General features: G+C 39.4%; 1 pseudogene; it reads right to left on the bottom strand.

The window, feature by feature from the left end:
- Positions 1-7,885: 7,885 nt before the first annotated feature.
- LOC127101533 (mitotic spindle checkpoint protein BUBR1-like) lies at positions 7,886-10,338 on the bottom strand (annotated as a pseudogene).
- Positions 10,339-18,761: the final 8,423 nt, after the last annotated feature.

The following is an 18,761-nucleotide window of genomic DNA, read 5'->3' on the forward strand; positions in this document are numbered from 1 at the left end:
TCTCAACCAGGATCTCAATCAAGAATGTACCCTGCATATGGATAAAACATGAGTTAGATGCGGATAAATGCAAAATGGGAATGATGCTGATGCATGAATGCGATGCATGGTGCCATCCTCCAAGTCATCTGAACATCCACTATACTGGATTTCGGTCTTAGAACTGATCACAACCATCTGAGGGACCGAGTAACCATAAATCCGACTCAGGGGTTCCGAAATAAACGGAACCGAAGGATATATCACCATCATTACAGGAAAGCCATTGATCTGATAACAACAAGATCCTCTAAACAAGTACCCTCAAATTCAACCCGGGGATCCGAAATAAATGGAACCCGCTGATAAATACCACGGACAGAACCCCGGCGTCTCAGAAATAAATATCCATAAATCCGACTGAACCAAAGTCACTATCAAAGAGTCACCAACAGAATCTGTATCTGTAGGAATCAAACCCTCCCCTCACAGGTGAATTCTAATAAGGTCATCCTAAGGCGGATAATGGTCTCGACAATCGAACAAGATACTCAACGGGTTTCCCCTTTCGGGTGTGTTGTTGCAGCTCTCATAAGATCATCTAAACCAAGGATCCAGGAAAAACGGTCACCGAAGTCAACAGCTTAAAAGAGGTAACTCAACCATAGTGGAGACTCCACCAGGAAGAGCTCTCTCAAAGGAACCTCGTCTGGCTGTGGTATGTCACGTCGCAACAACATGCTGATCCAACATGTGAGGAGACGTGAGACCATGCTAATCCTAGGTGTATACTCGGGCCTGGGTTTTAGCCCCACTCAGAACATCCACCCCAAATCAAAGGAACCACACCTGTCCAGAATCCAACACAGTGATAATATGATGCATACAAACATATATGCAAATATATACGATCACAGTATAATAATCACAAACGCAATAAATAAAGCAGTAAAAGCAACCCAAACTACCCTAAAAACTACGCTAAAGAGCGCTAGGATTGACTCGCTTAGGGAAGATGGACCAGCAAGAGGTCAACTCCTGTCCCCAACAGAGTCGCCAGTTGTCGCAACGCGAAAAACAACCGCGGAAAAAAAAATGTTTACAGAGCCGCCACCGACGCTATTCATCATATGACGGAAAGGAAGCGCAGGACTAACCTAAGAAAGGGAAAGGAATGGTCTTAAGACCAGAGATTGCAAGGTACGGGAGTCGGTTACGCAAAGGGAAGGTATTAGCACCCCTCACGTCCGTCGTACTCGACGGGATCCATGCTCAAAAGAATAGGAAAAGAATAGAATAAGGTTGTTAAAAAAAACTGCTCAAAGAAAACTGCACAAACTGGAATAATAAAACAGGTGAAAGAAGATGGAGGAAGGGACTCGGCAGGATGTCGCGTCCTGGGCCTACGTAGTTCGTCAGAAACAAACATCAGAGTCAACGTAGTTCGGGGAAAAGGGAGACATGCTCGTTAGGACATCGCATCCTATGCCTACGTATCTTCTCTATCCATGGAAGAATCAGAGCACCCGTAGCTCGGCCAACGCACGCCGAAACAAAACACCGAAAAGAGACGCTGAGACGTCAAGAGAAACACTCAAAAGGAAACAGAATGCCAATACATGGACTTACGCCTGACTCCCAACAACAACACACAAACAGGAAACAGAATGCCAATACATGGACTTATATCCGACTCCTAACAACAACAAACAAACAGGAAACAGAATGCCAATACATGGACTTATATCCGACTCCTAACAACAACAAACGCTAACCAGCGTACACCAAAGAAAAAGGTTCTCAGAACGAACCTCAACAAAGTAAACAGATATCCAAAGATGAACCCCAATGAGTGATAACCGCCACAAATGAACCCCAAATATGATAACCGCCACAAATGAACCCCAAAGATGATAACCATCATCACAAATGAACCCCAAGTGAGTGACGACCGTCACAAATGAACCCCATAAGGTATAAACATACCACACACGCCCACGCTGGAAAAACAAGCACTCACACCAAAACAAGAAAGAAGGTGAACACACACACAAACATCTAAAAAAAAGGCAAAGGTTGCCCGGAGAGATCTCGCTCGATCTCCTGCCTACGTATCTCATCTGGTATGAGAATCAGGGCGACGTAGTTCCCCTTAATAGGGGAGAAACTCTCTCCTAACCAGAGACCAGGGAAACAACAAACTAATAGGGAGACTGACTCGAGCCTAATAGTTGTCATGCAAACAATAATCCCTAAGTTGATGTCTCTAATCAGAAACTAACTCACACAGGAAGCAAGTCAATTCAGAGGAAAGCAAATAAACACACCAACACAAATGAACAAGCATCACACACTATATCCACACAAGAGGCCCAAACAATGGGTAGGCTTTAGTCAAGAGGGGTCATATCAACCTCGACAAACAAGCCAATCTGTAATGGGTGATCTGTAGCTCTTAACCACTAACATTGAGAGTTAGGGTGAGCAGATTAAAATGGTAATGAGGATGAGACCTCATGCTCTTAACCCTGGCCTGGGTGAGCTCATGACAAAGAAAGCGTGGGGATCCAGAAAGAGGGACCCTATTCCACTTGACAGACATTGTACAAATATCTTGGGCACATGTTCTAGAGCATCAGCACGTAGTGCGAGCATAATGAACGACTCACTGAATAACGGGGGATTGATTGCTAATCCCTTTTATCCGTCAATTGCCTCTTCACTTAGGAGGACTTAACAAGTAACATGCCTCACTTGAAGGTCTTTGGCACAAATGTAAACAATCACAAACAGAGCCTCTTAAGGAGGACTTCAGCCAGCCAAATGCCTGCCAAAAAGGTGACATGACTTCCAGACTACATGGAGTAAGAAGGTAATTACCTAAGTGGTGTATCAACCACAATCCAAAGCCTAAGCAAAGCAAAAGCTAGCAAGCAACTAATGTACCTGTACAAAAGCTAACCAGTTAGTATCTCAATCAGACAACAAACAGACAAACAGTCCAACTGTTACACAATTCAATGAGCAACACTCAAACAATCAAATGACGCAATGAGCTCAACACATCAACTCAAACTCCTACAAAACACAAAGAAGTCAGAACACAATCCAATTTGCATCTCAAAAGGTGAGCAACTCAACCATTAATGCTAAGTGTCCAAATCTGAAACACAAGACAAGGTTAGTTTATATACAAAACACTAGTACAAAGACTAGGTCCAAAACCAAACCAAATGATCAAAACAGAAGTCAATCTTTTTCATAAAGCACATTCAACCAATCAACAAAATATCCTCAAAAGGACCAATATCAATTCATAAGGCAAGTAGCTCAAATGATCAATGTAAAGCAAAGGCAAGCAAATGAGCACAGAATGGACATCCAAGTTAGAAAATCCAAATCAAAACATAAATGCATCCAATGGCCTTGAGATTTTTTATGTAAGTTCCACATATTATGAATGATCAGTGTGCAAAATATCAAATCCAGAAGAGATCAAATGATAGATGAATAAAAATGCACAAATGCAAGGCCAAAAATGTGACACAAATTGTCACATTATATCTTCATGTGTCCAAAACAGTGATGGCATATGAGAAAAATTCCAAACCAATTCCAAAAATTCAAATCACATATGGAGATTAAGCACACAAAAATTCAGATCAATTGGATCAACAATGAGCATTTCACAAGGCATTGAATGTAACATGTCAATTTGGCATAATGTCCAATCAAAAATTCACAATTATAAAATCAGACATCAACAAATCATGAAAATAATATCAAAAAAAAAACTAGACATTAAAACAAACCCATGAAAAAAAATTGGGATCAATTTGAAGCATTTTTCATTTTTTAATGATTTTTCAAAGTTGAACAAATAAAATGAAATAAACATGGAAAATAGGAGGGAAAATGAAATTTGAAATAAATCAGCATATGCACATACCAGGGATCGAACCCACGCTCTAAGGAAATGAGAACTCAAATTAAATTCAGAAAATGCACACACCAGGTATCGAACACATGCACAAAGGATCCAAAAGCGCTTAAGCCAAAATGCAGCGCATCATTTAACACAATTAGCAGCCATGTCATCAGGTCAATGGCACACAGGGCAAGGTCAAAACAATAGCAACCAATCAATCGTGCATGCAAGCGACACATAAGCATCCAGCTCAATTAAATGAAACGACGCGTTTCATTAATCTAATCACCACGCCACTCAGCAAGTCAAACAATGCGTGGCGCAGTCAATGCAATCGTAGCCAATGAAAAACACACGCAGGCGCATACGCGGATGACACATAGGATAAAACCCTAACATATTAACCAGACGGCGGAGATAACTCTCCGGTCGTCTTCTCCGGTAGCATTCCGGTGACATTCAACGCGAATTTTCCAGAATTGGACAAACTATACACCGTTCGGACCAGCATTCAACAAGGAAACCAAATATCATACTAGTTTCATCTAATTCATCATGAATTCTCTGGATCGAGCAAAAACATAATCAACATCAAAACTTCGATTCATCACCACATTCTCATTTCTCAACCAAATTCAAATGTAATCATATCAACATGCTCCACACAATCAGATCTACACAATTATGTACATAAAACATCAAAATGTGAGGATCAAATTCAACCTACTTGAAAATGGCAGTTGCTGTACACGTGTCCTCAAGCTTTTAAAATCTCCAGATCTCTTCCTATGCTTATGTCTTGAAGCTTTGTGCAAGAATTAACAGTTGAAATCACCTAGATCTTGTTCAATTTCAGAATTCCATTATCATGTGAGTGTTCTTGAATGGCACGATTTCCAGCTCAATTATCCAAAACAGAGGTTGAATCTTGATCAATGAAGGATGATGATCAAGATTATGCAAAGAAAATTGGCGTTTGTGTGGAGAATTTGGAGTTTCAAAGAGAGAGAATTTTTGGAGGGAAATTGAGATTTTGGATCTGAAAAGTTAGTTATGAGCAAATACACTTAGGGTTTGCTATTTATATGATGTGTTAATCACAATGCTAATCCACTTAGGCCTGGTGTTAAACATGATTAGTGAGAATTCAAGTGAAGTGCAAAATTGCAAGTGAGCTTAGCATGACCAATCCACACGTGAACAATACCATGTTAAGCTTCATCTTCACTTAAAACCAACCAATAAACATGATGGAAGTGGTATTTTGCTTGCATGATCATCCAAATTTGAATTATCAAAATTCCCTCCAAAATGCACATGTATGAACAAGTGATCATATGAGCTTCTTCCATGCATGGCAAATGTTAATTTGGAATCTCTTGGTCATGACAAGCATTTTGCAAAAAGGATGGACCAATTTGGAGTCTTGAATCAAAAGTTATGCCACTTTGAAATTCCATGTATACTTTGTGATCATTTGGCCATAACTTCTCAACCAATCATCAGATGATCATGAAATAGGACTTTTTGAAAAGGGGATAGAAAGATCTTCAACTTTAATGTTCACCAAAAATCCATTTGAAACTTCTTTGATGTTGATAAGTCAAGTTGAATGTGAACCAAAAACTTGCCATTTTTGGAAACTTTGAATTACAGGTCATTTTCCATTTTTGGAAACTTTTGCCATGACTTCAAAATCTTCAAGATAGATGTTTAGAATGACAAATGGACCTCTTTTGAACATGAATGAGGTGTCTCAACTAATCTCCCCACCTCATAGCCCTCAGTTGACTGCACAGTTGACTTGTTGGTCTTCAAATGACCTTGCAATGCCTGATCAGCTTGAGCCTCTACCACTTGAGGAAATTGCTCAAAAATGAAATCCTAGCTCATGTAAGCTCCTTATGACACTCATGTGATCCTCATCCCAATAAAATACCTCATCTCCTTGAGAAACCCTAGTTGGAAGAATGTCATTGATTAAGGTTGACCAGAGGTCAAAACCCTAATCCAAAGGAACTTGAGAATGAATCATGAAGCCCTTGATAATGATAGAACCATGATGATGGTAATATATTCTTGCAAATAAGATGATGCTCAAGACCTTTGAAGGATCAGGAAACCCTAATTGAAAAGCAAACCCTCAGATAGTTGATCATCAATTCATAGTAACCCTCAGGCTCGAATCATATAACTTCTCCATCTCTGAAAAGACTTTGGAGGATGACCTTCTCATTTTCATATGATATGCAAAATGCAATGCCTAATGTCCTAAAACATGAAATGCAACGTGTGAAACTAGTCCCAAGAAGAGGAGGGCAAATTTTGAGGTGTTACAGCTCTCCCTATTCAACCCACTATGAACCTGTCGATATGAACAACCTCGGCTTTTCAGATGATCAGGGTGAAGAGTGATTGAATACAAAGAACAAACGAACAATTTGCGCTCCGCTGGGAAATAATTAACAATGCCTGTCAGAATCGGCAAAGCCTAAGGCAGTGATCTTACAAAATACAAATTATAAACTATTAACTATGTACCATGCCTAAGGCATACAAGTGACATGGTACTTCAAACAATACATAGCTATTGGATGAAAATGAAATGGTTAGGAGCATGTCTAGCTAGGAGTGATCTTACATCTCAAAGTCAACATGTGGACACAAAACAACAAACGAGTTAGCATGAGATAAAGTCGAATGAAGGAGAATGATGCAACAATATGTAAGTACATACAATGGTTAGAATCAATTCAAAAGGTAATGGATTAATCAAAGAAAAACAATCAAAGATATATCCTATGATCATGGCAAATGAAATTAGACATACAAAGTATCCATCACCCAAATTGAAATGAGATTTTCAATTTACAATATGATTATAAACCAACGAATCGATTAAACGGACAATTAAAGTGACTATAAATTCTAAAAATTAAAATCTACCTAAACATGCATTAGGATCGAAATCAATCGAAAGTGATATTCACAATTCAAAATCAAAAATTAATCTAATGACTATGATTATACGAATCAAATTGAGTGAAAATTAGTCTAATGGGAACATCATGGTAAAATCAATATCTAGCTGTACTAATCCAAAACTACAAAAATGATCAAAATTGATTATCAACCTAATGGCAAATCATACTACTCATGGCATGATCAAACTACAATTGAGTTAAATTCAAAAAAAGAAAAAAAAATCAAATTAACATGATTAAACCTAATTTCTAGTTATGATCAAAATTAACCTAATTTCTAGTTATGATCAAAATTAACCTAATTTCTAGATATGATCAAAATCAACCTAATTAATGAATTAAACTATATTCCTAATTAAATCTAATTATGGGTTAAATCTAATCACCAATTTTTTTTTGTTAAATCTAATCAATAAGAAAGTCCTAATTTTACCCTAGTGAGAAAGATCAGGAACATGAATTAATCAACAAGAAATAAATGAGATTAACATTAATTAACATAAATTAAAGAGGATTAAGCATGCAGTCAATATTGGATCATGGGGAGTTTGTAATCCATATGCCTAGTGCATGAGGAAAGCCAAAAATGCGCCCAAGCTTCCACACACTCAGCCTGAATTCATGGGGCTAAACGAGTTTGTACCATGGCTACCAGGTCCAAGAACCCTCTGGACATGAACTTCGGACACGAAATGTGATTCAGAAGCTCCTTCCTCAGTTCGACTCCATATAAGAAAAATCAAGAATCTGAGAGTTCACTTCCACCATTCCACCGATAATGAACCTCAATCCATGTTCGAGCTCAGCATCCAATCACCATCGATCGAAATGGAAGTGGAACCTAATGTAAAACCGGATTCTGTGTTCTCGCTCTTGCGCACGGATAAGGGAAATGAAGGGCAAAGAGTGACCTACCAAATTCGGCATAGTGGCTCTGAGGCATGATCTGTTCATCGTTGATTCTTCAATTCCAATGCTAATGTCTCCGCTTCCGTTACGTCGTTGCCATTGTATGTGACTCGCGGTCATGATGGCGCGTGTTACCGTGGAAATGCGGTGAGGAGGATGAATCGTCTTTCTTCTGAAGAGTGAAGAAAATCACTTCTTGAACTCTTTTCGGTGAATCCCAATTGTCACAAATGAGGCCCTCTAAATTGCCGTGAGTCTTCTCTTTTTCTTTTCCTCCAACCTTCCTTCTTTCTTGCTTCTGTTTCCGTTTTTCTGGTTGTGATTGGTGGTTGATCGGAATTCTGTTGTGGAGGTTGGTTCCAGTTACGGGGAGGTTGATTCTGTTGGCATTGAAGAGGTTAGGGGGAGTTACAGGAGATTCATAGTTGGTTCTTGTGAGGGTGGTTAGGAATCTGTTATCAATTGTGGAGTGAAGGTGATGAAGAGGTTCGAGAGGAGGTTTTGTGGTTCTGTTATATCAGTTTGTTGCCAGAATTTTGAGGGAGGTTTGGAGTGAAGGTGAAGGAGAAGTTGGAAAGTGAAGAAGATTGGTTCAGTTTGGAAGATGAAAAAAATGATATGAAGGTTGAGCTTACAGGTTGAAGAATTGATGGAAGTTATCCTCCCCCGGATTGTGATGGAGGATTTCCTTTTTATTGTTGAAAATGGTTAAAGTTTTATTAAGAGGGAGTGAGATTCGGTTAGGGAAGTTTGTTGGAATGCGGTTGGTTAGTTAGAAAGCGGTTTGGAGTTGTTATAAAAGTTGGAGATTGTTATGCGGTTTCGATTCTGTTAGGTATTGGTTCCAATGGTTCAAAAACTGTTAGGGGTTTGAGGGTGATTCTCTTATGCTATTTTTTGAAAGAAGTTAATTATGGGAGAAGTTTCGATTATAAGTTTTGCTCTGGAAGTTTTTGATTTCGGTTGCCGGTTTTGAAAATCTATTTATTATGCAGGGTCATTCAAGAACTGGTTTGGAGGTTTCCCATAGTTGCTGTTTGCAGATCAACTGTTTCACTTGGATACTTTCTGAGAGATCTTTTTCGTGGCCAGCAATAGACAGGAGCTTATTTTCCCATGCAATCAAAGAATGGCCAGCACAAGGGTCCAAAGTTGTAGAGGGTTCGTCTCCAGTTTTAGCCTCGAGCCTTTACCATGCTCGTCTTCTCAAATCCAAAACATGAGGATCACTAAGGTAACGACTATTGTGATTTCTACCGTACATGTATAATTTATCTTGCATTGCTGCAGCTCCATGTTCATCTCGGGCCTTTGTTCATTGACTAGATACTGGAGATGCAACCCCTGGATCATAGACTCCCACAGAAGGAAATCCTTCCACAACAACATCTTTAGCTTGCATTCGAACTTGGCTTCCATGCGTACTCTCTGCTTCTTGTTTGACCATTGTTCTATACTGTTATGGGCCTTGCCTAACTGATATGGATCATATGGATACTGTTCCGGTTGTTTTATTACATGGTGGCTCTAGTGCATTGTGTGGTTTTTCTGTTGGAATGTAGTTATGCTGTGTTGTGATTCAGTTTTTTTTTATGCATTTTGTAATGTATTTATGCAGGTTGAAAATCCCTCCATTACCGTTCTGTTTTCGGACTTGATGAACCTTGACATTCTTAAACAACAAACATTGGGATGCAGGAGCACTTGCACTAGCCACTGCAGTTCTAGCCCCTGGTCGCCGTGGAACCTTGTAGGATTTCCATTTGGCAGGAATTTCATTGTCTTCCTTATTTCGTTCAGCTCGAGCTCCAGGGTTTCGCCAAGAGTGTGACAGGTCTGGCCTACGTGGTGGGCAAGTTTCATCACTGGAATTTGAATATTTATAAATGGAGAGTGGAGCTGCTTGAGTCCTATCATTTTTAGCAGAATGATCACTGTTCCAAGAGGCCAACCAGGTATTATTTTCTCCTTTGGCGAGAAGGGTTCCAAAGCTACGCACAGGAGCCTGTTTTTCCACTGTTTCATCTATGGCATTAGTCCTTGACATGGAATGTACAAGAAATTTTCTGTAAGCAGGGTTCAATTATTCAAGGGGTTGAGCATTCCTAGATATGTCAAGTTCAACCGTTTGGTTAACCGCTTTAACTTGTTCTTAGATTCCAAATGCAAAGCATATGAAATGTAGAAATTGGAATGATTCCTTTTTTTAATTCCATTTGCATCCAAAAAAAAAAATATAACTTCCCTATCATAACAATTATCTGCATATTCAAACCACACCTTGAGGTAGCGCAAATCATCTTTATACCATTCCGAATTCCAAAAAGCACGCAGGCATTGTTCCTAAATCAACACCAAGCCTGACTAACCTCTGCCTGGAGGAAACGCTTCCTGAACCCATTTCATACACTGTGCCTAAGGGAAAAGAGGATCTTCTCCTTCGTAATCCTCAATTGCTTCAATTAGTTTTCTTCTTTTTTGCAAGTTTATGTTTTCGAATTGTAAAGGATTTTTGAAATGTGTATGCAATGCTTTCATGAAATGGATAAAACGGCTACCATATTCATATTCATATGCCTTGATTCCTACTTAAATGTAGTCAATACAAAATAAAAAAATGATCAATTAAGAGCACTTTGATTAATGCCATGAATGTTATTTGTGGAAAATTGATGGAATGTCAATTAGACTTGGCTTATGGTCATATGATATCCAGTGGACTTGTAAAGAAACGTGAAGAAAGGACATGGTTAAAAGTGGTTTAAGGGTGAGCATGAATGGACAATGAACATGGTTTAACAAATACATGAATATGGAATGGAAGGAATCAAACTAGAAGCAAGTGAACATCAAAATCCACGAGATGTGTTTAGGTTTCAGGGTGGTTAGTTGACTTTGGTCAACTGGTTGACCAAAAAGTCGACAGGTGACCAAAAGTCGGCTTAGGTAAAAATATGTATTTTTGTGTAATCTACATGGACAATCGAATGTGGACCATAATGCTCTTGAACCAAATGATCTGTGTTATTGAACTGATCTTGAACCAATGAGCTTTGTAATTCCTTCGCACTAGACTTGAACCAATGACCACCAACCAAGCAAAAGATTACGAACAGGTGAACCCCTGAATGAAACCTAATCAATGAATCAGGACCCTGAATATTACTTAAGCTAATGACTACACCCAACAACTAGGGTTTCAAGCTACGCTCCATGATGGATACAATCAGTATGAAAGGCTCCTACACAACCATGTCCATCACATGAACTCTAGCCTGGAGACTTAACCTTCATTCCATGCCTTGTGTGATAAAACCCTTGAGCCCATGATTTATGATTTTTTTTCAAATGCAAGTGGAATGTGTTATGATACGATGAATATGTAGCTGAGATGAATGCTTATCAGGATATGCAAATGCTTAGAGTTAGTGACCTAGACGAACTTGTGAAGGGTAGGGTGAATTTTGGGGTATGACAGCTGCCCCTATTTAATCTTCTCAAACCTGAATGTATGGATAGTAATAACTTCCGAACCTTCAAGGTATGAGAGGATTAAATACTAAAATATTAGAAAATTTACCCACCAAGAACAAATAAAACGTGAAGATAGGTCACGAAGAAATTCTTCACTGAGATATAGAATGAGCAAAGTAGCTTTTGTGCAAGGCAGCTGTTGGGGATTTAAGTGTTATCTGGTCGATTATTTATGAGAGGTTAGAGGTGAATGGCATATGCATGATGCTAATGCGATATGATTATTCTCTTTTTCCACAACAAGCTCTCTATATTTTTATGAACAAGTTTTTCTTTTTTTCTCTTTTTTTTAAACTCTCTGGCATTCATTGAGAAAAATTTTCGTCAGGGAGAAAAGAGTGAAAGTGTTTTTCGAAACATGGTTTACCAAGTAGAACCTGGACTTTATTTTTTCGTTCATTTATGATTGGGAAGAAAGAAAGGGAGGTAGGCCAAACACAATTCGTCTTTGTTGAGGGATGGGGTCCGAAGTTGACCTTATCAGAGAGAGAAGAAAAGGATGAAGGACGGGGCTCCGAAGTTAACCTTATCGGAAAGGGAAGAAAGGGATCCCGAAGTTAACCTTATCGGGGATAGAAGAGAAGTATCCTGAAGTTAACCTTACCAGGAAGAGAAGAAATGAATCTTGAAGTCAACCTTATCGGGGAGAGAAGAGATGAAAACTAGTTCCGAAGTTAACCTTATCGGAAAGAAAAGAAAAGGCGACATCGCTGGGGAAGCATTCCAAACTTAACCTTATTGGAATTGGAGAAGAAAAATAGGGGGGTCCCAAAGTTAACCTTATCGAGAAGAGAAGACACGAAAAAGGGGGTTCTAAAGTTAACCTTATCGGAAGAGAAGAAATGAATCCTGAAGTTGACCTTATCAGGAAGAAAAGAAGTGAATGATTTCCGAAGTTAACCTTATCGGAAAGGGAATAAACGGGTCCTGAAGTTAACCTTATCAGGAAGGGAAGAGGGTTTCCGAAGTTAACCTTACCGGAAAGAGAAGAAAGGGATCCTGAAGTTGACCTTATCAGGAAGAGAAGCGACAGATCCCGAAGTTAGCCTTATCGGGGAAAGAAGAAATGAACCCTGAATTTGACCTTATCAGGAAGAGAAGAAGCGAATCCTGAAGTTGACCTTATCAGGAAGAGAAGGGGTGAAAACATGTTTCCGAAGTTAACCTTATCGAAAGAAGAAGAAAAGGATCCTGAAGTTCACCTTATCAGGAAGAGAAGAGGGTTTCCAAAGTTAACCTTATCGGAAAGAAAAGAAACGGGTCCCGAAGTTAACCTTATCGGGGAGAGAAGGGTAATAACCTGAAGTTAACCTTATCAGGAACAGAAGAAATAGACCCTGAAGTTGACCTTATCAGGAAGAGAATAAATGAAAACTGGTTCCGAAGTTGACCTTATCGAAAAGAGAAGAAAAAGGTCCTGAAGTTAACCTTCTCAGGGAGGGAAGAAAGTTTCCGAAGTTAACCTTATTGGAAAGAGAAGAAAAGGGTCCTGCAGTTAACATTATCAGGAAGAGAAGAAATGGAAACAGGTTTCCGAAGTTAACCTTATCGGAAAGAGAAGAAAGGTATCCTGAAGTTGACCTTATCAGGAAGAGAAGAAATGAACCCTAAAGTTGACCTTATATGGAAGAGAAGAAGTGAATCCTGAAGTTGACCTTATCAGGAAGAGAATAAATGAATCTTGAAGTTGACCTTATCAGGAAGAAAAGAAACGGATCCCGAAGTTAACATTATCGGGAAGAAAAGAAATGAATCCTGAAGTTGACCTTATCAGGAAGAGAAGAAATGTATCCTGAAGTCAACCTTATTAGGAAGAGAAGGAACGGATCCCGAAGTTAACATTATCGGGAAGAGGAGAGAAGTGAATCCTGAAGTTAACCTTATCAGGAAGAAAAGAAATGAATCCTGAAGTTAACCTTATCAAGAAGAAAAGAAATGAATCATGAAGTTAACCTTATCACGAAGAAAAGAAATGTATCCCGAAGTTGACGTTATCGGGAAGGGGAGAAAAGTATCCTGAAGTTAACCTTATCAGGAAGAGAAAAGGATAGAGGCACCACTAAGGGTGTTGCCCCAAAGTTAACCTTATTGGAATAGGAAGAGAAGGGCTATAGCCATGTGACTCACTCTAAAACGAATGGAAGGCTTGGTCAAACATACTCAATTTGCAAAGACACATATGAAGGTCTGATATTATGTTTGTTTAACACGGCTGGGGAAAAGGATAGAACGGATTGGTCAAACATAATAAAACTTGCCAAGACACACATGAAGGTCTAATAGTATGTACATTTGACGTTGTAAGGAGATGGTATGGGTTTCCAACAGAACGAGACTCTGAGGATGGTTTGGCCAATGGAACTGGACTTACAAATGGTTCTCCCGACTAGGACTGAATGATGCGGGGGTATTGAAAGAGGGTTTATCCACCAGGTTGGATTCAAGGAAGGTGTCGACGGATATGGGCTATAGAGTAGTGCCAAGAGAGTTTTGGACTTATTTCTTTCTTGTTTAGAGAGCTTCATGATTATATAGGATGATATGCATGAGATTATATGAATTATGCATGACGGGCTTGTGCAATGGTTTGAGGGTCTACAGATGCCCCAAGCTTGGGTGTGGTGTACCATGAACAGAGGTACATCTGCTTGGGTTACAATGCTTCTGATTCACGGGGTGCGAGCTGCATCTTGCATGACTCCCTGACATCTATATACTGCTGGAGAATTGTTGGGTACCACTGGATCTTCTGATGCCCCAGGCTTGGGTACCTGCACGGATTGCCCCAATCATAATCTATGAAGCAACTTTGTCGTGGATCATCTAAATTTGGTTGGCCCTTACTTGTTGGTCCATATCAGTTTTACTCTTGGGTTCACATTGTCACCCCTTGTTGGAGTTCAAATCATATTATCCTTTGGTTCAGACCATACTTTAATCACACTTCTTTTCACTTCCCACATCTAGTTCCTTGAACTACGAAGCTCTGAATTCCTCATTACACTATGAGGATACGTAGGCATGAGGGCCCCAATCCTCACCGAGCACTTTTTCTACTTTATTTTCCTTTTCCTATTATTTTGTGAGTAATCTTTAGATATAACACTTATTCGAGCGAGAACGATCAAAAGGGTTCCCATGGAGTACCATGGATGTTTGGGGTGCTAATACCTTCCCCTTGCATAACCGACTTCCTTATCCAGCATATCTCTTTTCCCCCAGGTTTTATCGATGTTTTTCCTTCCCTTTTGGGATAAATAAAGTTCGATGGCGACTATGTTGTATGTTCAAGCATGCGATACGTTCGGGTATATTTCTGCTAGCTTCACGGAGCAGGTCATATGTGTTATGAATGTGTGACATCCTACGTGGTTTTATTTTATATTTAATTTACGTGATAAATTATGTGTGGGGTTTAGGGTGTTACATTAGTGGTATCAGAGCAGGTCGGTCCGTCCGGCCAGGTTGTTTAATTATGTTTGTTCCCTAGTATGTGACATGTGTGTGAGAACATTGTAGATACTTGTTTTATTTTCCATTTGCAGGTTGGGAATGAAACAAGAGGGGGAAAAGCGCCTGCTTATCTTGGATGTTCCAATTGTATCGAGCTTGGATATTATGTTGTTGCATGCAAGAGTGCAGTGTTGGCTAGTTGACCTGTTTTGAGAATGTTGTGCTTTTCCTGAACCCAAAGAGAGGTCGAATTCGAGGATGGTGTCTGTTAGAAAAATGGTGTGATCCTTGAGGGAATACAGTTAGGTGTTCTCATTGGTCGCTTCCTTGTGATGGGGAAGGAGATGTTTTGGCCAGAGATGAGTCATTGGTGTGTTGAGTATCGTGACATATTCCCTGAGGATGTGTACGGTTTGTATTTTGTTGGAACAAGTTGACATTATTCTTAGAATGAATTGGTTGGAGTTAAAACAAGTGTTTACCTATTATTTTTATAAGTTGGTGCAGTGTGCCGCTGATTGCAAGAGCTCAGGCGATGGTAAAGTTATGTTGTTTCTAACATTGAAGATGTTCTGGATTTGAGATTCTTGTCTGTCGGTCAAGTTGGGAAGTCTTTAGGGAAAACAGTCAGGTATTGTTAATGTTGTTTCTAAGAGAGTAAAGAGAAATGTGATTACTAGTGTTATGCTAGTGTTGTGTGATTCCTGATGTTTTCTTGAAGATATTTGTGACTTGCCTCTAGAGCGTGAATTTGAATTCGATAAAGGTGAAGAGTTGACGTTTGCATCATCTAAGCAAGTGAGAAAGTCCGTGAAGGATATGACACAAGTGTTTGTGATGTTAGCTTCGTTGGAATCTAGAGGAAAGAGAGTAGTTCGGGATCTTTCTAGAGTGTGTGAATTTCCTAAAAGTGTTTCCTGAAGACATCAGTGATTTGCCTCCAGAGCACAAAGTGGATTTTTCTATAGACTTAGTACCTAGTACTAGTCTGGTGTCGATGACTCCTTTTAGGGTGTCTGCTTCAGAGTTGGAGAATTGAAGAAGCAACTAGAAGATTTGCTTGAGAAGAAGTTTGTTCAACCAAGTGTTTCTCTGTGGGGTGCGTAAGTGTTATTAATGAAGAAGAGGGACGGTAGTATAAGGCTATGAGTGATCTGAGAATTGTATTGTAGGTATTGAAAGAGAACCATTTGTACGCAAAGTTTTTCCAAATGAGAGTTATGGTTAAAGGAAGTGAGTTTCTTTGGTCATGTGATTCTAGTAGTGGTATAGTTGTAGATCTATCGAAGATAGATGTCGTGTTACGGTGGGAGACTCTGAAGTATGCCACTGAGATTAGAAGTTTTTCTTGGATTGACTAGTTACTATAGGAAGTTCATTAAAGGTTTTTGATCAGTCACCATTTTCATTAAGTTTTCATTACTGATCCGACAAGAAACCGAAGATTTTGAGACACTGTGCAAGCATTTTGGTATTTTTTTAAGGCTATTTTACTTCCCGTTTAATATTTAAGCATTTCCATTCATAGTCATGTTTTACTTCATATTTTTGTGATTTTACGCGTGGGATGTCTGTGTTTTTGTCGAAAAGGTCCAGGTGGAAGAACCGAGTAACTCGGAGCGAGACAGTGCGGAATTCCAACAAGCAAAGGAATGGAAATATCCTGGTACAGGAGGCTTGACACGGCCACCCGTGTCACCTGACATGGGCCGTGTCAGGCAGAAGGAGAATGCAAGAAAGAAAATAGTAGCCTGACACGGGCCGTGTCAGGCCTTATCCCCAACCGTGTCAAGCACCATGGGCGTCTCACAGGAAGCAGTGAGCTGACACGACCACCCGTGTCAACTGACACGGGCCTTATCAGCCCAAGATCAACATTTTCCCTTTTCATCAGACTTTTGATTATCGGGCTTGCAGAGAGATTTTTGGACATGTCCACATGTTGTTTGGAATTTTCACTATATAAGAGAACCTTCTACAAAAGAAAATATCATCTTGGAAGGAGATAAAACACAATATTGTCAAGAAATCAAGTATTACAGAGAGCAAGGAGTTCGGAGAGCTGAAGGTTTTCATGAGCGGAAGCGATTGAAGATCAAAGTCATCCAAATACTTGTAATGTGTAATTTTTATATTGCATTCGTTTTGAACAATATGAGTAGATAAACCCCCTAATGTTAGGGGGGTGTCCCTGATTTAGAATTGTAACGAATTTGAGTTTACATTTGCATTTATAAGATTATTTTTACGGTAACCTTTTGATATGTTTAATGCTTTCTCTTTCGGGCCAATCGAGATTGTTCTATGGTTATCAATTCTGTTGGACCTCCATTGTTAACCAATCAGAAAAACACCACTGCCTCCATAAAAAATTTCGAAGTCCAAATGGGTCAGATAGCACAACAGTTAGCTTCAAATTCTCAAGCCTCGGGTACCCTACCCAGTGGTACAGTAACAAATCCGCGGGAACATAACAATGTTAACACTGTCGTAACCCAAAGTGGGAAGTCAACGGAAGAAAACAATATGGAGGAAGATGAATTATTAGAAGTGGATTTAGAAATCAAGGAAACCAATGACCAAGATGAAGAAGTGGTAGTGCCACCTTTCAAGGAGAAAGAAAAAGTTCCGAAACCGGTCATCAAACTCCCTTACCCTCCAAGACAGAAGAAGAAAGATCAACATGAAAAAAAAATTGAGAGGCTCCTGGAAATTTTTAAAAAGCTTGATATAAACATCCATTTTTATGAGGCATTAGAACAAATGCCAATATATGCCAAGTTCATGAAAGACATCATCTCCAAAAAGCGTTCCACTGATATAGACCCGATCATCCTAACTGAAACATGTAGTGCCATTATTTAAGGTATGGAAATCCCAGTAAAAAAGAAAGATAGGGGATTGGTTCCATGCACTATTGGTGATAGAAAATTCAAGAAGGCTCTATTGACTTAGGAGCAAGTGTAAGCTTGATGCCACTATCCATCTATAAGAAATTAGGCATTGGCACCGTTCAAGATACTCAAATGACACTTCAGTTTGCGGATTGCTCTGTTAGGCGACCTTATGGGATTGTGGAAGACGTTTTTGTAAAAATTGACAAGTTTGTTTTCCCAGTTGACTTCGTCATTCTGGAAATGCCCAAAGATGAGGAGATTCCTCTCATATTGGGCAGACCATTCTTGGAAACAGGACGATGTATGATAGACATAGAGGAAGGAACAATGACACTCAAAGTCTATGATGAAGAGTTAAAGATATATGTGTGGAACACAATGTAATACAAAGATGATATTGGCATAAGCCACACTGTAAAGATAATAGATCAGGTAATTGCTCAAGAAATTGAAAAGCATATGCCCCAGTCATCATTAGAACGTGTCTTAAGTCTATCGATTTTTGAAAGTGATGAAGATGAGGGGGATTCTGAGGTGCTCACTATGATGGAAAAACAACCTGAATGGATTAGATCTAAACCACACCAGTGGGAAGATTTAAGACCACCGCCACCATCAGATGTCACTAAAGAACCCAAAACAGGGGTAAATTTGAAGCAACTACCAACAAATCTGAAGTATGTATTTCTGGATACTGAAAAAAAATGCCCAGATATTATCAATGCCAGTCTAAAAAGTGTCCAAGAAGCAGAACTCATTCAAGTGCTAAAAAATACAAGGGCACAATCAGATGGGCAATTGAGGATTTGAAAGGTATAAGCCTGACCGTTTGCATGCACAAGATCTTAATGGGAGATTATTACAAGCCGGTGGTGCAACCACAACGAAGACTTAACCCAACAATGGAAGAAGTGGTACACAAAAGAGGTTATAAAATTGTTGGATGCAGGATTAATTTATCCTATTTCCGACAGCTCATGGGTAAGTCCAGTCCATGTGGTACCAAAAAAAAGGGGAACTACGGTGATTAAGAATGAGAAGAATGAGTTAATTCTAACCAGAACTGTTACAGGTTGG

The sequence above is a fragment of the Lathyrus oleraceus genome, chromosome 1 (assembly GCF_024323335.1).
Source record: "Lathyrus oleraceus cultivar Zhongwan6 chromosome 1, CAAS_Psat_ZW6_1.0, whole genome shotgun sequence".
Taxonomy (NCBI): Eukaryota; Viridiplantae; Streptophyta; class Magnoliopsida; order Fabales; family Fabaceae; genus Lathyrus; species Lathyrus oleraceus.